This window comes from Nilaparvata lugens, chromosome 10, assembly GCF_014356525.2.
Source record: "Nilaparvata lugens isolate BPH chromosome 10, ASM1435652v1, whole genome shotgun sequence".
NCBI classification, from domain to species: domain Eukaryota; kingdom Metazoa; phylum Arthropoda; class Insecta; order Hemiptera; family Delphacidae; genus Nilaparvata; species Nilaparvata lugens.
In genome coordinates, this window is record NC_052513.1 from 8,632,330 (window position 1) to 8,653,417 (window position 21,088).

The 21,088-nt window shown below is 34.0% G+C and overlaps 1 long non-coding RNA gene across 1 annotated transcript; it reads right to left on the reverse strand.

Annotated features, from left to right (window-relative positions):
* Positions 1 to 1,090: 1,090 nt before the first annotated feature.
* Positions 1,091 to 2,934, reverse strand: LOC120353255. Its single transcript, XR_005572249.1, has 2 exons — positions 2,447 to 2,934; positions 1,091 to 1,219 (listed from the first exon to the last, which is right to left on the reverse strand). It is a non-coding gene; the product is annotated as an uncharacterized LOC120353255 (long non-coding RNA).
* Between the last annotated feature and the right edge of the window lie 18,154 nt (positions 2,935 to 21,088).

Sequence of the window (21,088 nt, forward strand, 5' to 3'; positions counted from 1 at the left end):
ACATGACCTAATAAATTCTATTTTATTTGGTTCAAAGGTAAGAGAAAATGTGTGGGAGGCTATGTTTTGGCTTTTAAATGGAAATATGTTACTACTGGCAAGCAGCTGGAGGAAATCATTGAAAATGCACGTCCACGATATAAAATCGATGTGTCTAAAGCTACTTCAAGTTTTGGTTGTACAATAAAAATTCTAACTAATTTTTATCGAACGTCCAAAGTCTAACTACACACACATCAATTTTTGAATGAACAATTTTTTGCCGTCCTTATAAACTCTACCAGGAGCTTGACAAACTCATGATCACATCATAATATATGTTTGTCAAATTTTGTTCAATTTAATCAAATTTATTAGGATTGCATAAAATCGTAAGTTCAAAAATTGATGTGTGTGTTACTAGACTTGAGACTTATTCACACAACATATTCCCAAACTTTCATAATAATTATTTGTCTAGTAGTTTCTCAATCACATATAAACACTTATTTCTCTTTTTCTTTAGGGCTTTTTTGTAATATGAATAGAAATACAAATCTCAGTACCCTTTTAAATTATTTTATCACTACATGATTTGGACATTAAATGCCATTTTCAAGTCTGAAGCATTCCGATTCATTTTCAAACTTGAAAATGGCATTAATGTCCAAATTAAGTTGTGATAAAATAATTTAAAAGGGTTCTGAGATTTGTATTTCTATCTATATTTAAACATTCATTTATACTTTCTATTTTTATATTTTATCCAAGTTGTATTATATTGTGTTGTAATTAAAAAATAAAGTGATAGATTTTATCAATTTAATAGTAAGCACTATTACTCACATTAGTCCAATTATATTTTCTTATGACTCTCAATATATTTCTTGAATATTCCAATGCTGTCTGCTGTACATTATAAATTTAGTCGAGTCAGATCTGTAATGCAGCATCTGGACAATGCTTCAACAATGATCAAGTCTGAACTTTCCTTGTTGGACTAGATCCAACAACAGTGATTTTTCATGTGAGGAAAAACACTACATCGAAAATTTGAAACAAATTAGTCACACAAGGTGTTTTTTTTAATGATAGAAATAAAAAGTCTTGATATTCTACATAATTTTCAAGTTGCAATTTATTTATTTATATATTAATACATTATAATATTTACAGATCTATCCTAATAATATTTCCTATCCACCTAATATTTACAACCTCTTCTGGAGATACGGACAACCTGAAAAGATGAAAATTAATTTTTTTTGAATCAGTTATTTGAATGAAAACAGTAATATTACCTAGTTTATGAGTCAGGAGTTCCTAACATCTTATCATCACATGTTTAAACTGATTGAACCACATCTGTAGATTATCAATAAATATTTAGGACATTTATATAATCATAGTAACATCAAACTAAAATGCATATAGAAAATGCATTCAAACATGGCTTACTTTAGATAATCTATAGTAGGCTGTGATACAAATCAATAAAAATGCATTTAGAAAATGCATATAGAATCCATAAAAAATATTTAATCGAGCATTAGCGAGTTTTTACTTTCAACTCAAGGCCAAAGTCGTTTTCCGTCGTGTGTATGTTCAACAATAACTTTTGAAAGATTTGATCAATCAACTTCAAATTTTGAACACATATTCTTCGACTCTTTTTACAGCTCAAGCTCGTTGGCCAACAAAATTTACCGACTCCTTCGTCCTTTTTCAGGATATAACAAATAACATTGAAATTGCTCAAGTAAAACATTTGTTGTGATTTATCATTAAGCCAGTTGAAGAATTCATTGCATGCAATTACTACAGTTTTTCCATTCATTCATAACATCAGCTGAGGCTATTTGGGAGCTGTCACACAGACAGTCCTTCATGGGCTGACACATGATTTCAGCTGGCTAATTTGCAACTTTTACATCAACAAACTGATACGGGTTGAGATATCAATGTGCGATTTTCTCTTGGAACTCTGTATTGAAATCATGTATCACATGACCATCTTCTCATTAAAAAAAATGAATTTCGATTCATATGAGGGAAAAAGATGTTAAAGCGAAAGAGTAATTTTTCATTTCAAATAGGATCCCCAATGAAACCTCCTTTCAAATAATTCTTGTAAAAGAAATATTTAGCTGTTTTCATAATTTTAATCAACTCTGTATAATAAAAATTTGCGGGTTTCAAAAATTACAATACAACAGTTCATGAGTGAGTTCTCCAACCCAGGGTGTCACTAGTGCAGAGTTGGTAAAAATTATGGATACAGCTAAATGTTTATTTCACAAGAATAATATTACATTAGGATTCATTGGTTATCCCATTTGAAATGAAAAATTACTCTGTCGCTTTAATATAAATGATAATTTCCACATACTAAAATCAAGGTACAAGTAATATGTAACTTTTTGGCTGTCGACCATTGTAATGGTTATCTCGCCAATCTGACACTTACCTTCTCACATCACTTCATCCTCTCCAGCAATATCAAGAAGGAACCACTCATTCTAGGCAGTGGCCTATTGACAATGTTTTCGACACCATGAGCCACTGCGCTCAGAAAGTGTGTAATTCTTATTTCTCCGTTGATTAAACGACGAATCGCCTTTTTGATATCGCGAGTAATCTTGTTTTCCCTTGGTTGGTTGACTGCAATGTCTCTATGAACTCGAATGATATTATCATAAGAGGTTTTCTCTATTGTTTGGAGACTTCCTAAAAAGCAATTAATTCAAAGCATATTACAAGAAAATTTTTAACAATTGCAAATGTCAAAGGACTTGAAATAACTGCTGTGCTCTCATCAGTTGAACCACTTTTTATTGATCTTGCAGCTGTGTATTTGATCAAGCATAAAAAATACAATTGATAATATTTTGTATGCAGGAATTTTAGTAATTTTAAGCCTATGAGTTTAAAGGTAAATCTTTGACAAAAATAAATTATCACTTCATCATCCACTATTATTCTGATCTCCTTTGCTTAATTTTAATTTTTAATGGTTCTGTGTTTGAGTTTCCTCGCTGTTGCAACCTAATTTTCTTAAAAGCCAATGATAAGTTAAATTGTAATGCACATTTTAATCTAATGTAATTATTCCAATTTCGAGGGCGTTTCATGATGTTATTTCAGTATTTCATGATCATGATTTCAGTATTTCCTAGTGGGGGGCATGCATAAGGTTACGTCGAGGATTAAAACTTCAAATGACTGAATAATCACATCTCCTCATACAGCTTGTTCATATCAGCTCGTCAAGGCGGTTAAAAATCATTTATCATGTCACTGAAATTTGTTGAAAAAATAGAAAATTTCTCCTTTAGGTAGTGTATTTTAGCCCATATTTTTCAATGCATAGAAAAATGACCAATTTCTATATTCAAAACTGTGTGTCTCGGTAACTCAAAATGATACTTGGTCTTGATTTGAAGAAAAGAATCTACTCTTTTATGTAGGGGAATGATTTTTGTAAAAATATAATCGTGAAGTAAGATACGTTTGTTTCAAAAAATCAAGAAATTTGCGATATTTTTCTCATTTTCACGATAATAAACAGTAATGCAAGATCAATTTAAGGCAACTATGCTTATAGAGCATGAAATTTTCTCTCATTTGAGAGCAATCGCAAGTTTCTATAAAGTATTTTACTCGTTTTAGAGACTCTTTAAACAGTAAAATCGCAAGAAAAATTAGAAAATAAAAATCATCATTCAATTGGCTGTAACTTTTGAACGGTAACAGAAGTATAATTCATGGGAGTGAAAAGAGGAGAAAATTCATTACAACCTCGACTACTTTTTACTTTCCTTGCCCTATTACCATAGGTAAGGAAAGTATTGTTTTCCGAAAAAAATTAAGGTACCCCAATTTCTAAATTTCTATACGTTTTAAGGTTCCCTGAGTCTGAAAAAGTGGTTTTTTGGTATTGGTCTGTATGTGTGTGTGTGTGTGTGTGTGTGTGTGTGTGTGTGTGTGTGTGTATGTATGAGTGTATGTGCGTCTGTGTATACGATATCTCATCTCCCAATCAACGGAATGACTTGAAATTTGGAACTTAAGGTCCTTACACTATAAGGATCCGACACGAACAATTTCGATCGAATGCGATTCAAGATGGCGGCTAAAATGGCGAAAATGTTGTCAAAAACAGGGTTTTTCGCGATTTTCTTTAAAATGGCTCCAACGATTTTGATCAAATTCATACCTAAAATAGTCATTGATAAGCTATATCGTCAACTGCCACAAGTCCCATATCTGTAAAAATTTCAGGAGCTCCGCCCCATCTATGCAAAGTTCGATTTTAGATTTCCAATTATCAGGTCTCAGATATAATTTAAACGAAAAATTTCGAGTGGAAAAAATTGAGCATGGAAATCTCTTCAATTAATGTCCAGTAACATTTTCACCTTAAATTGAAAATAAGCTTGAAATTTGAGAAAATGTAATTATTCAATTGCAAACTTTTGGCAACTGTTGATTCTATTAAATATGATGAGATAGCAGATCTCGTGTGTATCCAGGGTTATTGAACTGTCACCAGCTGGCTCAGATCTTTGACTTGAGATGCGCGTTTGCACTAGCGTCAGGTGATCAATTTTCATAACGGCAAGGAAAGTTGTGTGAGTGCGCCACACCAGATTTTTTTATTTTTTATCTGAAGTTTTCCACAATATACGCAACGTTGCTTATGCGAGACTGTGAAAATGGAGGAAATATCACAAATTTCTCGCACATTCAAAGATGCGTATCTTGTGGAACACTTCAGATAAAAAATCCAAAAATTAGTCCTGTGCGATCACTCAATTCATTGGAAATTTTATCATCTTTAATATCGTATAGAGAATGCTTTTTATCGTAAAATTCAAGGTTCTCGAGATTAAATGGAGAACTTGAAAAAAGTCCAAAATTTTGGTGGTTAAGTCGCCCTCTGGTGTGTTAGCAAATTTCAGATTAGAATTCAATGCCCCATTTATAGAACCGTCGAAAAAACTTATTTCGGGGCTGTTTCCTGAAAAACGACCATTTGACTGGACTATGAGTTGTTATTGGTATTAATAGATAGAATTTACAAAATGTACTTGTTCAGATGATATCTTTATTCCAAAAACCAATCCATTTATAGATACATTTTGTTCAACTTGTTTACTCGTTAACCAACTTGTGTTATTTATTACTCCTGTAATGTTTAAGTAAATACAACCTACAACACAACATCAGTGATAACCTGGTACAATAATTTATGATAATTTAGAATACCTAGACTTGCTGACATTATATTGTATGAATAGAATTATTCCAAATTTGTATGAATGTTTACCAAAATTGCTATTCAATATTCTTTTGGAATAAAGAATTATTATCAATGATAATTATTATTATCCAACTTTTTATAAGTAACCTTAACATTTAAAAGGAAAGCCTCCCTTACTTATCTTTTAATATCCTATTAAAATATTTGTCATGTAGTTTTTCCTGATATAATGTAGTACTTTGATAAACATTTGTACTGGTATATAATAATATTAAAAACTTTGATAATTGTTCTCTACTTTTCAGTCCTCCCGAACAAGAACGGGTGCACTGCTATCTCATCAAAATAATACCAAATATCAAAAAGATACTTCATTTCTATTTTAAAAGAGATAAGAAACGATATATATTTTTTACAATATTATTATGAAAACTGCATTAAAAAATGCATTACAAAATTGGTTTCACTAAACCTAAAAGATTTTACAGCAGGTGCCTACAAATTTAATAATAAAATACATAAATAGAATGATATGCTAACTTTAACAATAAACTAAGGAAAAAAAATCATGAAAAATATGCTCTGTCAGTAAAAGGTAAAATATCACAAGATAGACCATACAAACGATAAAATTTACACATACACATTGAGTTATTCCAGGTACTCATTAACAGAATAAAAAGCTTTAGACTTGAGCCATTCATCAACAGCAATACAAAACGTTTTCAATGGTAACTGCTTAACATTATCTGGTAGTAAATTAGACATGCAAATTTGTAGGTACTTATGACTCTTCAGAGTTCTAGTCAATCTAACTGTAGATCTAGTTATATCATCCTTATGTCTAATGTAATGTAAACGTGGTATAAACGTGGCTTAAAGGATTTTCTGGTTTTTAAGTCTTGGACTTCAAATGTTGACCTCGAAGTTTCAGTGGAAAAGGATATTGGACAAAATGTTTCATACTTTTTTAAATAAAGATAACACAATAACCTTCCTGAATTTATTAAAAATCAATAAGAAGTCCTGAAGTCGGATAAAGAATATTATTTGCTAGTAGCAGTCACCGTGTCCAACTTAATATCTCTGCAAAATTTCATGACCATTGGTCGAACGGTCTAGGAGGAGTATCCCAACAAATAATAACAATTTCATCTATAAGAGCTTCGCTCACCTTCGGCTCGCTCAGCAATTAGAAATGGAAAATAAAAATTTACATGGATGGGGCGGAGCACCTGCAATTCTTAAGGTGCGTACAGATATACGCGCCGCGAACATGAGCAATTCACTTTTAATCAGCTAATAATAATAATAATAATGTCGAGTGACCTGGCTGGCTCAGGTCTGGTGTCAGAGTTTTCAGGTCGCAACTGATCAATTTCAGGGCCTCTGACATGACCTAACGACTGCTTTTTAGGCAGCTGGGACCGACGACTTAACGTGTCCATCCGAAACAGCTGATGCCAAGCTTTTTATATCTGCATCTTTCCGTTTCTGTGAAAATACAGATATAGTCAGCTGATTAAAAGTGAATTGTTCATGTTCGCGGCGCTTATATCTGTACGCACCTTCACAGATACGGTACTTGTGGCAGGTGATGAGCTTACCAATGTCAATTTATAATATGAGCTTGATCAAAATCGTTGGAGTGGTTTTTGAGAAAACCGCGGTTTTTTATATAATTTTGATAGAACTTTGAATCGCAACTATTATAAATGCTGAATAAATGCTATATTTTATGTTGAATTCATCTGAATGCAGGTACTGCTGGTGGCGGACATACAGAGATTTTTACAAGTGCATCTTCTTTCTCCATTCCTCAAAATTGTCACCAACTGTCGGCTTTCTTTCTACAAAATTCTTGGGAACCCTTCTATTGAAAATCTTTGAAATAATGTAGACTGTTTCAAATAGAAAAATATTAGCTATGGTACATTAGTATATGGTTGGTTGGATTCAGAGACAGAATTCTTTCAGACGTATGCCCCTTATTAGCGTCTGTGCTCATATTGTTGCATTAGTGCGCCAAAAGTCATCTTTATCGTTGTGGACACTGACGAATTTATTAACCTGCTTGGCCTTCCCCAACACTGTCCACAAGACAACACTGATTAGCATGACCATGCTCGTAGCACGGAGTGCCCTTTCTACTTTTTTGTTTGAAGAGTAGGGTATTCATTTCGGCGCCATTCGCTCTATGTCTGCTTCTCTTTATTCGAGACCATGACGTGTGACTTGTATCTCCATTATGGCATTTGTTTTTGACATAAAAATATTTGTTGCTTAGAAGAATTTATTAAGTGGTGGCTTGTTATAGAGAGGCTCGACTGTATAGCAATTTGAATATAGTGTGCTTGTATATTCTGTATAGCAATAGGCCTATATAGATGTAGTAAATAATATATAATAAAAATATATAGGAACATAATTGACCGAGCAAAGTGAGGTCTAAGATTTAAGTCGACGGTTTTGCATTTCTCTTTATGTTTATAATTATGTTCCTTCGCATTTACGGCGAAACGCGGTAATAGATTTTCATGAAATTTGACAGGTATGTTCCTTTTTAAATTGCGGGTCGACGTATATACAAGGCTTTTGGAAATTTTGCATTTCAAGGATAATATAAAAGGAAAAGGCGCTTCCTTCATACGCCAATATTAGAGTGAAAATCAGACTAGAATATTATTCATCATAGATCAGCTGTCGAGAGGATTATAAATTGCATGCAATGACGCAATCAATTTAATATATCAATGTAACTTGAAGAGAAACAGCTGTTGTTCGATTAATATCATCGATTAAATCATCGTTGAATAAATGAATAAACGCAGGATCTCATAGGCCAGCTCAGCTAACAGAAAATTATGAGCTGCATAATCACATCTCCGTGGTTGGGAACCCACCTGAAATTTCGATCCTAGCATAAGTAAAACTGCAGGTCTATTAATTGACCGAGCGAAGTGAGGTCTAAGATTCAAGTCGACGGTTTGGCATTTCTCTTTATGTTTAAATGTTTATATGTTGCGCATTTATGGCGAAACGCGGTAATAGATTTTCATGCAATTTGACAGATGTTCCTTTTCAAATTGCGCGTCGACGTAGTCTATATACAAGGTTTTTGGAAATTTCAAGGATAATATAAAAGGAAAAAGGCGCCTCCCTCGTACGCCAATATATTAAAGTAAAAATCAGACTATAGAATTATTCATCATAAATCAGCTGTCGAGTGGATTATAATAAATTGCATGCCATGACGCATATCTCAATGTAACTTGGGAAAGAAATCAGCAGCTGTGTAGACTATTGATTGCGTGACTCATTGAATGCAATTTTTATGCACTATTAAATGAACTATTGATTGCGTGCAATAACGCATGCAATTAATAACTAAAATACCATAGTATTGGCTCTCAAATTTTCTCTGCTTTGAACTCGGGCTGTCCTGTTGCCAGTATGTCTTGAAGGGGATTAGCTTTTGATGTTAGCATTTTTGATACACCAACCCGAACAGCCATTAGCCGTTTTCACACCGATATCTTGCCGACACGACACGACAGGCTAGAATTTACTCTGATGGACAGTATATGAGGAGGCTGCGGTTTATAAAACTGCGCGAGGTTACTGTTCACAGAACTACTAGTATTATACTTCGGTCTAACCAAGTCTACACATATAATAACATAACATAATAAGTTCTTCTTGATCGTTGCTCATGCTTGAGAATATTAGCAATTTTTGTAAATTCGATTGATCGATCCAGCGCATGTGCATTACTTCAAAGTATTAGCAATTTTAAGCTTAGGTTTCTCTGAACCACGCAGCGTTATTGCGGGTTCCGTCAACCGTGATACGCGAAAATCACGCGTGCGTGATAAAAAATGCGGGTGTTTTCTCTGACAGCAACCTCGCAGCACGCGATTATATTTTCAGTCATAGGCAACATAGATGTCCAACACGTTCCTCTAGCTAATGATCTATTAATGAATTTTGTAAATGAAAACCCATTGAACTTTTTATTGACTGGGGATAAGAAGGGTTTTCTAGAATTGTGATTACAAGGCATCTGTTGGATAAAGATACCAAGTTTAGGGAATATTTTAGGCTTTCAATACATTTGTTTTATGAGGTACTGTTCTGTGAATAGTAGACCTCGCGCAGTTATAAACCACAGCCTCCTCTAATACTGTCCATCAGAGTAAATTCTGTCCTGTGCTGTTGTGTCAGTGGCGTATCCAGGGGGGATATGAGGATGTATCCCCCCCCCCAGCGAAATGAGACCTACATTTATTTCGTGGCCAATTCAGCAACTACTTAGTTAGCTTTCTTTATATTGTATGAGTCGAACAAATATCACAAATATCTAGGAGATGAGAGAATAGCACAATGATAATTATGAAACTATAAGCTAGACAGTGAATGGTCTAGTGTATATGGACTGAGATAGCATGAAAATAAAAAGATAGCACTTTAAGGTGAGTCAATTTTGTTATTTTTCACCATCTATTATTTTGAAGAAATTCAATGTAGCTTATATTTTTTCAGAGTTGATCATAGTTTATTGAGTTTCAAGCATGTGGTTGAGAAGACAAGTATGGCCACCCATAGTAGTTCATATCCTTAAACAATGCACCAGCAGCTTCTTCTACCCTTAAAATTTCCCGGTTATGATAAACGGGGGTAGCCTAATTTCCACCGTTAACAGGGGAGATACATCCCTGAATATTTGGAAAAATGGTTTTATTCCTCTCCCCTAGAAAAAATTCAAGTTCAAGAACTGAAGTAAAAATTATGAAAAATTGAACAAAACAGTTAATGAAAAGTATCTAATTATGATTTTGGTATTATTTATGCTTACTTTTTATTTTATTATTTTATACTTTTGTTTATAAAATTATGTATTTTCTTTTATTCGTTTTGAATATGTATTTGTTGTATGGCAGATAAATGATTTGATTTGAATCAAGTTGAAACCTTTACTATGGTGTTGAAGTTTTGTATGAAAATTAGAGCCGAAATTATTGTTTGCTATCTAATAATTAGTAGGCATATTCAGGTAACTAAAGCATTATTATTTTTTGGAACAATTGAATTACTAGTAAAATTCTTGAGTGCGCGACGCAGAGGGAATTACAGAGAATTGCGCGCGTGAAGTCAGAGAAAACACTTCCCTAGCAATAGCTGCAGCAAACTTTTGCATGATTACGTCATCGCGCATCCCGCAGTAACGCTGCGTGGTTCAGAGAAACCTAGGCTTTAAAATGTAGTGGCTAGACGCGCGTGTAAATTCTATTGGTCGATCCAGCGCACGCACATTACTTCAAAGTATTAGCAATTTTGAAATGTAATGGCTAGTCGCGCGTGTAAATTCTATTGGTCGATCCAGAGCATGCGCATTACTTCAAAGTATTCAAAGTGGAATTGTGGAACGCTAGGAACTTCAAGGCCATCTCTGTTTACAGTCGATCGGCTCTCCCATTGAACAGTTGATGTTCCCCCTGTCGGGGTGCTTATGACGTCATAAGGACGGTCAGTTTGCAAGACGGTCACTTTGCAAGACGGTCAGTTTGTAGGACGGTCAGTTTTCAGGACGGTCACTTTGCAGGTCGGTCAGTTTCCTGGTCGGTCAGTTTGTGTGTGTGTGTGTGTGGTGTGTGTGTGTGTGTTGTGTGTGTGTGTGTGTGTGTGTGTGTGTAAACGATATCTCATCTCCCAGTTAAAGGAATGACGTGAAATTTGGAACGTAAGGTCCTTACACTATAAGGATCCGACACGAACAATTTCGATCAAATGCAATCCAAGATGGCGGCTAAAAGGGCGAAAATGTTGTCAAAAACAGGGTTTTTCGCAATTTTCTCGAAAACGGCTCGAACGATTTTGATCAAATTCATACCTGAAATAGTCATTGATAAGCTCTATCAACTGCAACAAGTCCTATATCTGTAAAAATTTCAGGAGCTCCGCCCCATCTATGCGAAGTTTGAAGTGGAAAAGATTGAGCATGAAAATCTCTACAATTAATGTCCAGTAACATGTTCACCTAAAATTGAAAATAAGCTTAAATTCGAGAAAATGTGATTATTAAATTGCAAACTGTTGGCAACTGTTGGTTCTATTAAATCATTCACTACGAAGTAGCAGACCTCGTGTGTCTCCAGCGTTATTGTCCTATCACCAGCTGTCTCATGTATTTGAATAGTAGACTTGGGATGCGCGAGAACACTAGCGTAAGGTGATTAGGTGATCAATTTTCATAACGGCAAGGAAAGTTTTGTGAGTGCGCCTCACCAGATTTTTAATATAATATTATTTGGATACATGAGAAAAGTCCAGAACCAATTTCTTCATGCAAAATTTTCTTGTGCTAGATACAGAGTTGCCCAAAAACCTCGTATTTTCAGTTAATTTTCCAGTTTTCAGCTATTTCTGCCAAATCCAGTAATCGGATGTAAAAATTTGCTTCAGCCTTTGTTTCAGATTATAAAATTCTGAATAAAATGAGATCATTCGCAACTATCTATATCCATCTCCAATAAGTACTGAGTCATGATTTTTCAAAAATGAGTAAAATTTTATAAAATGAGTTTTAATTTTTTATCAACAATATCTTCCGATTTTTACCAATTAGTTAAATGTATAATTCAAAGTCCCTCTGGGCGTATTTTTGTGCTCTAAAATCTAAGATCAGGGTACAGGTTGATTTTTTCTTTGAATTTCACTCATTTTTAAAAAAAATCATAACTCAGTACTTATTGGAGATAGATAGTTGCGAATGATCTCATTTTATAATCTAAAACAATGGCTGGAGCAAATTTTCCCGTCAGATCACTGGATTTGGCAGAAAAAGCTGAAAACTGGAAAATGAGCTGAAAATACGAGGTTCTGGACTATTTGTTCCGGTCTTCTCTCATGTATCCAAAAAATATATTTAAAAATCATAACTACAATATAAATTGCAAGCACAATCAATCAAATCAAATCAAAATTTTATTCACAATTCAAACAGTTGAGGGTCCTGCCAAACCCAAAGGTTTTTCGGCGGGTGCCCAGTTACACCTCCTTTTTTATGTCTATATTAACTGGACTAAGAAGTTCCTGTGACATCTATAGAGAAATCAGCTTGCTAAACACTTCTTACAAAATCTATAGCATGATTATCAAGGAGAGGATGCAGCCCATAATGGAAGTTCTCCTCCTGGAAGAGCAATGTAGCTTTACTTTCAAATACTACCTCACCGCGCTATACTTGGGGGGGGGGGCGCATATCAAAATCTTGCCCCGGGCGCCTATTAACCTCGGGGCGGCCCTGAACATAACCAATGTGCTGACACCTCTGCCCGACAATCAGCTGATATTGAATTGAATAGCATAATGAGTGAATTCAATTAATATTGTCATATTTGAATCCAGAGTTTTTCTATACATTTCTTCAATCATTTCTAAATTTTTATTGAAAAATATCATATATTATTAATATTATCTACATTTATTTGATCCGTAGTTAAAGTGACTGCAAGTATTCCCAATGGTGATACAAGCTCGAAATAACTCATCAAAATTTCTGATAGACATTCTGAGGTAGTTGAAAAATGTATCTTCACCCCAAGCAATGATGTATATAATGGTACTAAATTCCCTTTGAAATGCTCTTTGGGCGACCATCGGGTGAACTTGATATCTACGTCTTTTAATCTTTCGTTTACAAAGATAATAAGCTGCAATAAAAATATGTAAAGGCGTCCATTTTGTGAGTCAGAAAAACTTATGTATGGTCAGGATGGTGCATACGCACTGACGGTCGGTCGAGCTCTGTAACCGGCCTTAAGCTGCGTTTAGGGACGTTCCGATACAAGTAACTACTTTACTTGTATCGATACTTTCCTTTCGATACCAAGTACTTTTGGCATCGATACTTTTGTTTCGATACTTACTCGGTATCGAATCAAAAGTACTCGTATCGAATCAAAAAGTACTTGGATCAGTCGTATCGAATCAAAAATATTCTATTGGTAAATCTATATCGTTTATAAAATTAAGTAGGTACAGTACTCTAATTGCATCAAATGAGTGGTTATAAAATTCAACTGAGTATTTTATCATCATTGTATCTGAGACTTTGAAAGACCATCGTAGTCGACAAACAATAATCTGTATACAAGTTGTATAACCTATATCACCAGTTCGCCACTCTTTGACTCTATCTATCTCTCTGAGCGTTTGCGTTTGCCTGTTGGTAAGTGAAAATACATTGTATTTTCATGTTCATGTTTCATTCTTTCATTGAGAATTGAAAATGTCTCCTCCAAGATCGGATGTTTGGGAGTATTTTACAAAATCAAACCATTCAGCTGCAAAATGCAAGTCATGTTTTAAAGAAATAAAATACTGCGGAAACACATCCAATTTGTTTAAACATAATTTATGAGAGTTCATGGTACCAATTATTAAAAGTAAATCTGTGAATGAAAAAGCTTCAGCGTCAGGCTCCAAGTCTGTAAAGACTGTAGAAGGGAGTTTATTCAGGTAAGTTTTTTATCAACAATCAACAAAGTTATTTTCAAAAATATTTGAAATATTTTAATACTATCAAATAACCTAACAAATGCCTAAATAAATATAGGCCTATGGCTAACAAGAAGTTTGAGCCAATTCTATTCTATTTTGTTGTTGAGAAAATCGTTGGTGAAATAGGCCTAGTTGAAGTAGGCTATCCTTGTAGGATTCCTACACAATCTATTATTTTAATTATTCAAGATCAATATAGTAGGTACAAAAGTACAATAGGTAACCGGAAACGTAGGTTTTTCTGAAGTATCAAATTAATTTTCAAAAGTACTCATATTCCGATACCTACTCATATCGATACTTTTCTTCCGATACCTTAGAGGTATCGATACTTTTGTTTCGATACCGATACCAAGTACTGGTATCGATACTTTTGAGGTATCGGAACGTCCCTAGCTGCGTTTAAACCAAAGTTGTTAACAAAATGTCAATAACTTAATCCTTATAGATACTACATTAGAATGAACGGAACTTGACAAACACATCATATGTTATACATATATGTATAAGGATTATGTTATTAACATTTTGTTTATAACTTTGGTGTAAACGCAGCTTTATGAGTTTAAAACCACAATAACAAGAAATAACCCAGATAACAGAATATCAAAGTTGAATAATTTCATGATGAATAACTGGAATATGGTTAAATTGAATAATAATCACCTTTTGAGAATCCATTTCTGACGGAAAAATAAATGTTGAGCACAAGCTATGTTGAAGAAAATTAATTGAGCAATGTGGAAGTAAACATTGTTTGAATGAAATTGTAATATTTTTAGTTGAAAAGAAATCATACGGTATCAATTTAGTTTTATCTTAGCCATGGTCGATCTATAGTGTAACTATAGATGGTCATGCCTTAGTCCTAACAAAGCAATTTTTCTTGAATTTTCGATTTCATATTTTTTGTTTCTATTATTCTGTAATAAAAAATAATATTCGTAAGTCGATGAATTACATAATTTAAAAAACTGAATCGAAACTCTTATTTGTTTTTTAAATGGAAAAAATGCAGTAGGCTACTTACTTATTACGAATCACATGGATTTTAGGACATGTGACCCTGATGAGTGTTGCGATAAATCTTTAGTCATGTCAATTTTTCACAGCTGTCAACAAATTAAAAAAATGCTATCTAACCAAATCTAAATACTTGTAAATTACACCTCTTTCAATTTATCCGATTAAAAAATATGTTAAAACTGTTATCAAAACAAGTTTTGAAAATTTTCGAGATCAAAATATGGCCATAAAAATTAACGAGAGTACAGTTATTACAAGACTGGTTCACGGCTGATTTTCAATTAACTTAGGTTACATAATTTTTTTTCTATTCTATCCAACCCATTCATTCATTCTCCTATCAATATCTACCCATTTTCATTGAGATTTGACTTTAACATAATAAAGAAAATATTAATTTTCTCAGTTTCATAAATTCAAATTCTTCTACTTTAAAGACCATTGATTTTTTGCTATTGTGGATAAAATTACACGCATAGATAATAATATCATCATAGAGAAACAACATAAGTCACGCTATCGTAACTTTTTTTAGCGCAACTCATGCTATTGTTTCTCTATGATATTATTAATTTATGTATAACTTAATTCATGTGTTGATCTTTATTGTTTGTTTTCCACCGGAAATATGATTATTATAAACTGTTCACTTTAAATGTATTCATTGGCCCATTTATTTTCTAATTGATTTATTCAGCTATATCACCTATTCAATCTTTAGTGATCATTTTGGTAGAATTCTTCCCTATTAAGGTAGACGCACACAGATCGTCATCGGATGGACGGCACGCATCGAACGGATCGGACGATTATATTTGATGAATTGATTTCAATTGGAGTGCGCCTACCTTTAAGCGGCTATGCAAGCTCATTCCAAGGTTTTTTTGTGAAATTCTTTGAAAATATATTTCAAGTACCTATACTCTCTGTTTTATGATTAATTTCCATTTTCATACTTATCATTATAATCTGTTATTGAGTTATTGTTAATTTTTCTGATTGAAATGGAGAATGTCATAAGTCACGACGATAATACTATCCCTTCAATATCGGTTTCAAGGGGAAATAGGAATTTTTCACTCAGAGATAAGTTTTCAGACTTTGAAAATGGTTGAGAACAGACTCCCTTTTACAAGCATGTTCAATCCTCGAAAGAATTTTAATTTCATCCTCTCATCTCCATTTTAACTTTTTCCTACTGCCTCAATCCAATTCCAAAAAAACTGAAATTTGATGAATTATACCTCACACCCCTCTTAGAATTTACTCTCATTCAAACTCTTAATTGGCTGTCTTTTGCATTTCTTTGCATAACATATATTTCACACACCTAAGCAAAGACAACTGGACAACACTCTACATCATTTTATTATCTCCTAATTTATTTTTGTCTCTTTTCAACTCTCTCTTCCTTTCTTTCTCTAAAGTCTCTTATTCGTCTTCGTCTTTAACGAGGTCTCATTTTTTTATCAAAAAAACTCGATCCAATCAAATGCTAATTTGGTTTCAGATTAATTCTATTGGCCAATCGAAATGCTGAAACGATCCTGCTTAGGAATTTGAGTTGCCAGTTGTCATGGCAATTAGATTATGCAAACTATCGCTATAAAAACGACAAATCAACACATTTTAAAGCTGATTTCAAAGTCAAATAACACCAGTTAATCGTCCTCTACTTGTCAAAACAAATCCACAAGTACAAATTGTTGATGACACACTACTGGTTAGTAGAATGTGATTCAAGAGAGCTGTGTGATTTTAGGAAAAAACTGTAATCTCTTTTTATACATATTTCACTTGAGTGGATATTGATGATCAATATTTCGTACATTTTCCACAGTTCAACATTTGAATATTGAATTTGATGTCAACAAAACAATTATTGAAAAATATGCTGGTCGAATTTGTATTGTTCCCCATAATCCTATAACATTATTAAACAGAGTGTAGTTCTCATGAATCTATATACATAGAAGCGAAACGGCACTTACTCACTGACTGACTGACTGACTGACTCACTCACTCACTCGCAGAACTAAAAATCTACCGGACCAAAGACGTTCAAATTTGGTAGGTATGTTCAGTTGGCCCTTTAGAGGCGCACTAAGAAATCTTTTGACGATATTTTAACTCTAAGGGTGGTTTTTAAGGGTTTGAAGTTCGTCTTTTAGCATGTATATTCTTCTTATTCCAATATCTTAAAATTATAATTGAAAATGTCCATACCATATGCTAATATAGAACTATAATCTATAGAGAGTACCTCTTCGAAACAGTTGTTCTGGTAACTAAATAAAACATTTTGTCAGGTTGGCATTAAGTTGAATTGACTTTGTTAGGTTGGCACCAAGTTGAAGATTGAATTGAATTTATCCAGGACCTTCTAAATACCAATTTATCCAATTAGCCAAAATTAGCGTTTTCTCAGCTTTTCTGCGTTTCCTCACCTTTTTCCATTATTGATGGAAATATATTTTAAAGAATTCTGTACACAGGTTTAGCTGAGGTGGATGAATTTTGTTCGCCGAAGATACGCCGATATAGTAACAGGTGTTTTTCGAGATCAAATTGACATAATACGTTCAAATTCGGTACAGAGGTTCCGCTGAGGTCTACATGCAGGCGAGCGAAGCGAGCCCGCTGATCTCATTTTTGGACAATCCAGTCGGGAGTCCAGAATTCGGTACAGAGGTTCCGCTGAGGTCTACATGCAGGCGAGCGTAGCGAGCCCGCCGATCTCATTTTTGGACGATCCAGTCGGGGTTCCAGGGGGCGGAGCCCCCTGGCTAGACGGATATGGCGAGCGAAGCGAGCCTGACGGCTAGTGTAGAGATAAAATTTATTCATCAAAGATACTGGCACGGTTTCAAGTATTAAAATACCATACTTGCCTTTAGGGCATACCTTATTCTATTCCAACAAAGTGTTAAATTAGAGTACGGTAATACTTAATTTGTAATACTGTATAGTTAACAAAATATATAATAAATAATTTGAGTAGCCTGCATGGAAAGATGAACGAAACCTTGATATATAGTGCATCCGAAACGAGATAATAATATATATTTTCAAAAATACTGTTCTTAAAAATAAATTATAAATCATCACATGTTTCATTCAATAATAATATAACCGTTCTAAAAGAATGAGTATGTATTTTCTGGTAGGCTACCGTATTAAAAATACGTCAGAAAAGATTTTGATTGACTAATATAGATCCAATATCATACTTCAAACGGAAAAGAATAAGAATTCATTGCCTCATATGCGAAAATGGAGAGCGGAGAATCAGAAGCAATGCACAGGTATAAACTCTGTCCAAACAGGCATGAGCTCTGAAGGATTAGGCCGACCCTCCTACTACTTACACACACAAGCGCAGTCTCCTTTTGTGTGTGTGTGTGAGTAAAGGGACGGTCTGCCTACCTGTATACTACGTAGTATACATAGTATATCAATGGCGCAGATTGGCCAGGCGTGTGTGCCTGCGCGTGGGGGAGCGAGGGTCGGCTCAATCTTTCAGTGCTCGGCAGTCTGGACAGACTATAGAAGAATCAGCTGACTGGGACATGTGCGAAGAATGGAGAACAATAGGATACAGAGGCATGCTTCTTTGAAGAATGGAAGGATCGAGGAAAAGAAGTCGCCCGAGAACACGTTGGCTGCAGGATATAGAGAAAAATCTGGCGTGCTTAGGAGTGAGAAGCTGGATTAGACTGGTCAATCAGAGGAATGAATGGAGGCGAATTGTTGAGGAGGCCAATGTCCACGCAGGGCTGTAGCGCTTCGTAAGTAGTCTAGCCTACTGCTTCTGCAACGATAGAAACAAAAATTATGGTCATTTCTTGACCAGCTCATAGGAGAGAAGTTTTGAAATACCGGTACAGTCAGTCGTACCAGTCAATGAAATACTTAAAAATGAAAAAATCAATGAGTAGGGTAAAAATCAATGAATAATACTAGTGGTAGGTTAATTGAATGAATTAAAGGTAGGTACTCCATCTTTCTTTGATTGTAACGGCCGTTTTACATCAACTTACTACTATTACGTCAACTTACTACTACAACTTACTAAAGGGTTTCGGTTCCATTTATGTAGATTATCGTCTTCATTGAAATAATTTTTTACTCAAAAACTTTTTCACTCGAATCATTTTCATGTTAACAAGTAGTAGTGGCAGAATTCAGTAGCCTACAACTGTCATCAACTTTTCAGTTAAAAATCAGAAAGAACATGGAGATCTGTTTTCTCAATTGAATGTAATGACTAAAAAACTTGCACCGGATTAGTATTTTCGAATGTCGTATAAGGCCTAACAAGCTTTTTACTTGATTGATTAATTACCTTCGTTGGTTTCGGTTACCTAAACGCTATTTTGAAATGGCAAAGGAAAACGACAAAGGTTTTTATAAGATCATTCGCTGTTATTTTTTGAAGTACTGAATACTGGTATTGTAATTTGATTTCGCCAAAACGGATGGAGCTTAGCCTATATATAAAGTTAATGAGTTGTTATTTTTTCACTTCTTTGTATTAATTGATTGGAAGGTTTATACACTGAATTTTTTAAAATTAATAGCCTTCGAAAATTAATTTATCCTCATCATATAATTCAAATATCTTTAATAATTTTAATTTTTATAACTATAAGGCTATCTTAATCTATGAGCTAAAACGTTACAAATAATAACCTACACAGAAAATAATTTTTAGGCGCTCAATTTCACGTAATTCCACAATCAATACCCTGCATGGTGTCCCTGAGATTCGTTTCATTATTCCCTACTGCAAATTAACTATTTTTTATGATCAATTTTGCAAAGTTCTCTAAATTTCTACTTACGCTAGAGAGAAGATTTCATATTCACCTGATTTATTGATTCTTCATTGCAATCTACATTCATTTGCTAATAGCAACTTGATCATATAAAATGGAGGAGACATATTTTAATAACCCCCGAGCGTTGCACGCTAACCGTGATTACATAATATTCAATCTTCAATCATTTTGTAAACGTGTTCAAGCCAACACTAATATTATTATCATTAACAGGTGTGATTCCTTAAAGGTAGCTTTCAATTCGTTAGAGTTTCCTCCAAATTATTTACACTCTAAATCAAGTCAAGCTCCCTCCACAACTCTATTAACTTTCAGTACACCTTATCTTGAGAGTGTTTAGTATTTAAAGCATTAATCGTGCTTTTCTCAAGGTTTCTACTCTCTGATGAACAATCAAGTCTCAAATTGGAAAGATCGAGGCTATTATTATGTTCTTTCCATTTTGGATGTTTTCCTGAAAACTAGGTAAATTACACTCAATTTTGTTTGGACCTGAGAATAGAGAACAGGCTAATGAGTTATTTAAATTGGCATGTTGTTTCTGTTGTCGGGATTTAAAATGGTCCTGAATTGTGTTATCAGTGTCCACGTGGATGAATACATATCAGATATGGCTTTCTCTTTACAAATTCGGATAACCTGGAAACACAATTACGCAACTGTATGAATGGCGCTATGTGGATTGAAAATACCGCTTCTTTTGGATAGATTAAAGACTAGTCTTATAATAAGACTTTTATTATAATTTAATAAAATATGAATGGAACCTTCCATTCATACAAGGTATATTCATATAAGGTATTTGATTATTCTAATTTACTAATAATTTAAATGAGTTTCTTTGAGCAAAATTGATCCACAAAAATAAAGTCAAACCCAGATTGGAGGGACCCACCCTCTTCCTTCCATATCTTTAGAAAAATCTTTCTTAAGATCAGTGTTTTAGAGATTGTTGCTTTTTGAATAATGAGACTTAATATGGTAATCCTAGCTGCGCTTTCCTACTACTGCAAAGTGCAGTACTGTATATAGAAGCGTAAAGTACCGTAGGTACCGTAGCCTACCGTACTTGATATAGGTGGTGCATGATTTATGAACAATGTCATCTGAATACTCATCAACCACAAATCAAAGGTGATATTCCTCGTAAGAAGTTGATGATTCCAAGCGACATTGTCAATATTTATGGTCTTTGAATCGATTACGAAACAACACTACTTTTCCACTGCTAATTTCAGATGTCCAATGAACGCAGCTAGGATAATACACCTATTATCTTATATTCCTTATTCTTCATTCCCCAGATAATTTCTTTATTCCTTCTCCCTTTCCCCTGTTTGCTTTTTCGCTAATTACAGTTGATAATAATTATTGTATGTTGTCTTGTTGTTACATTATGTGTCACAGAGTGCTGCAA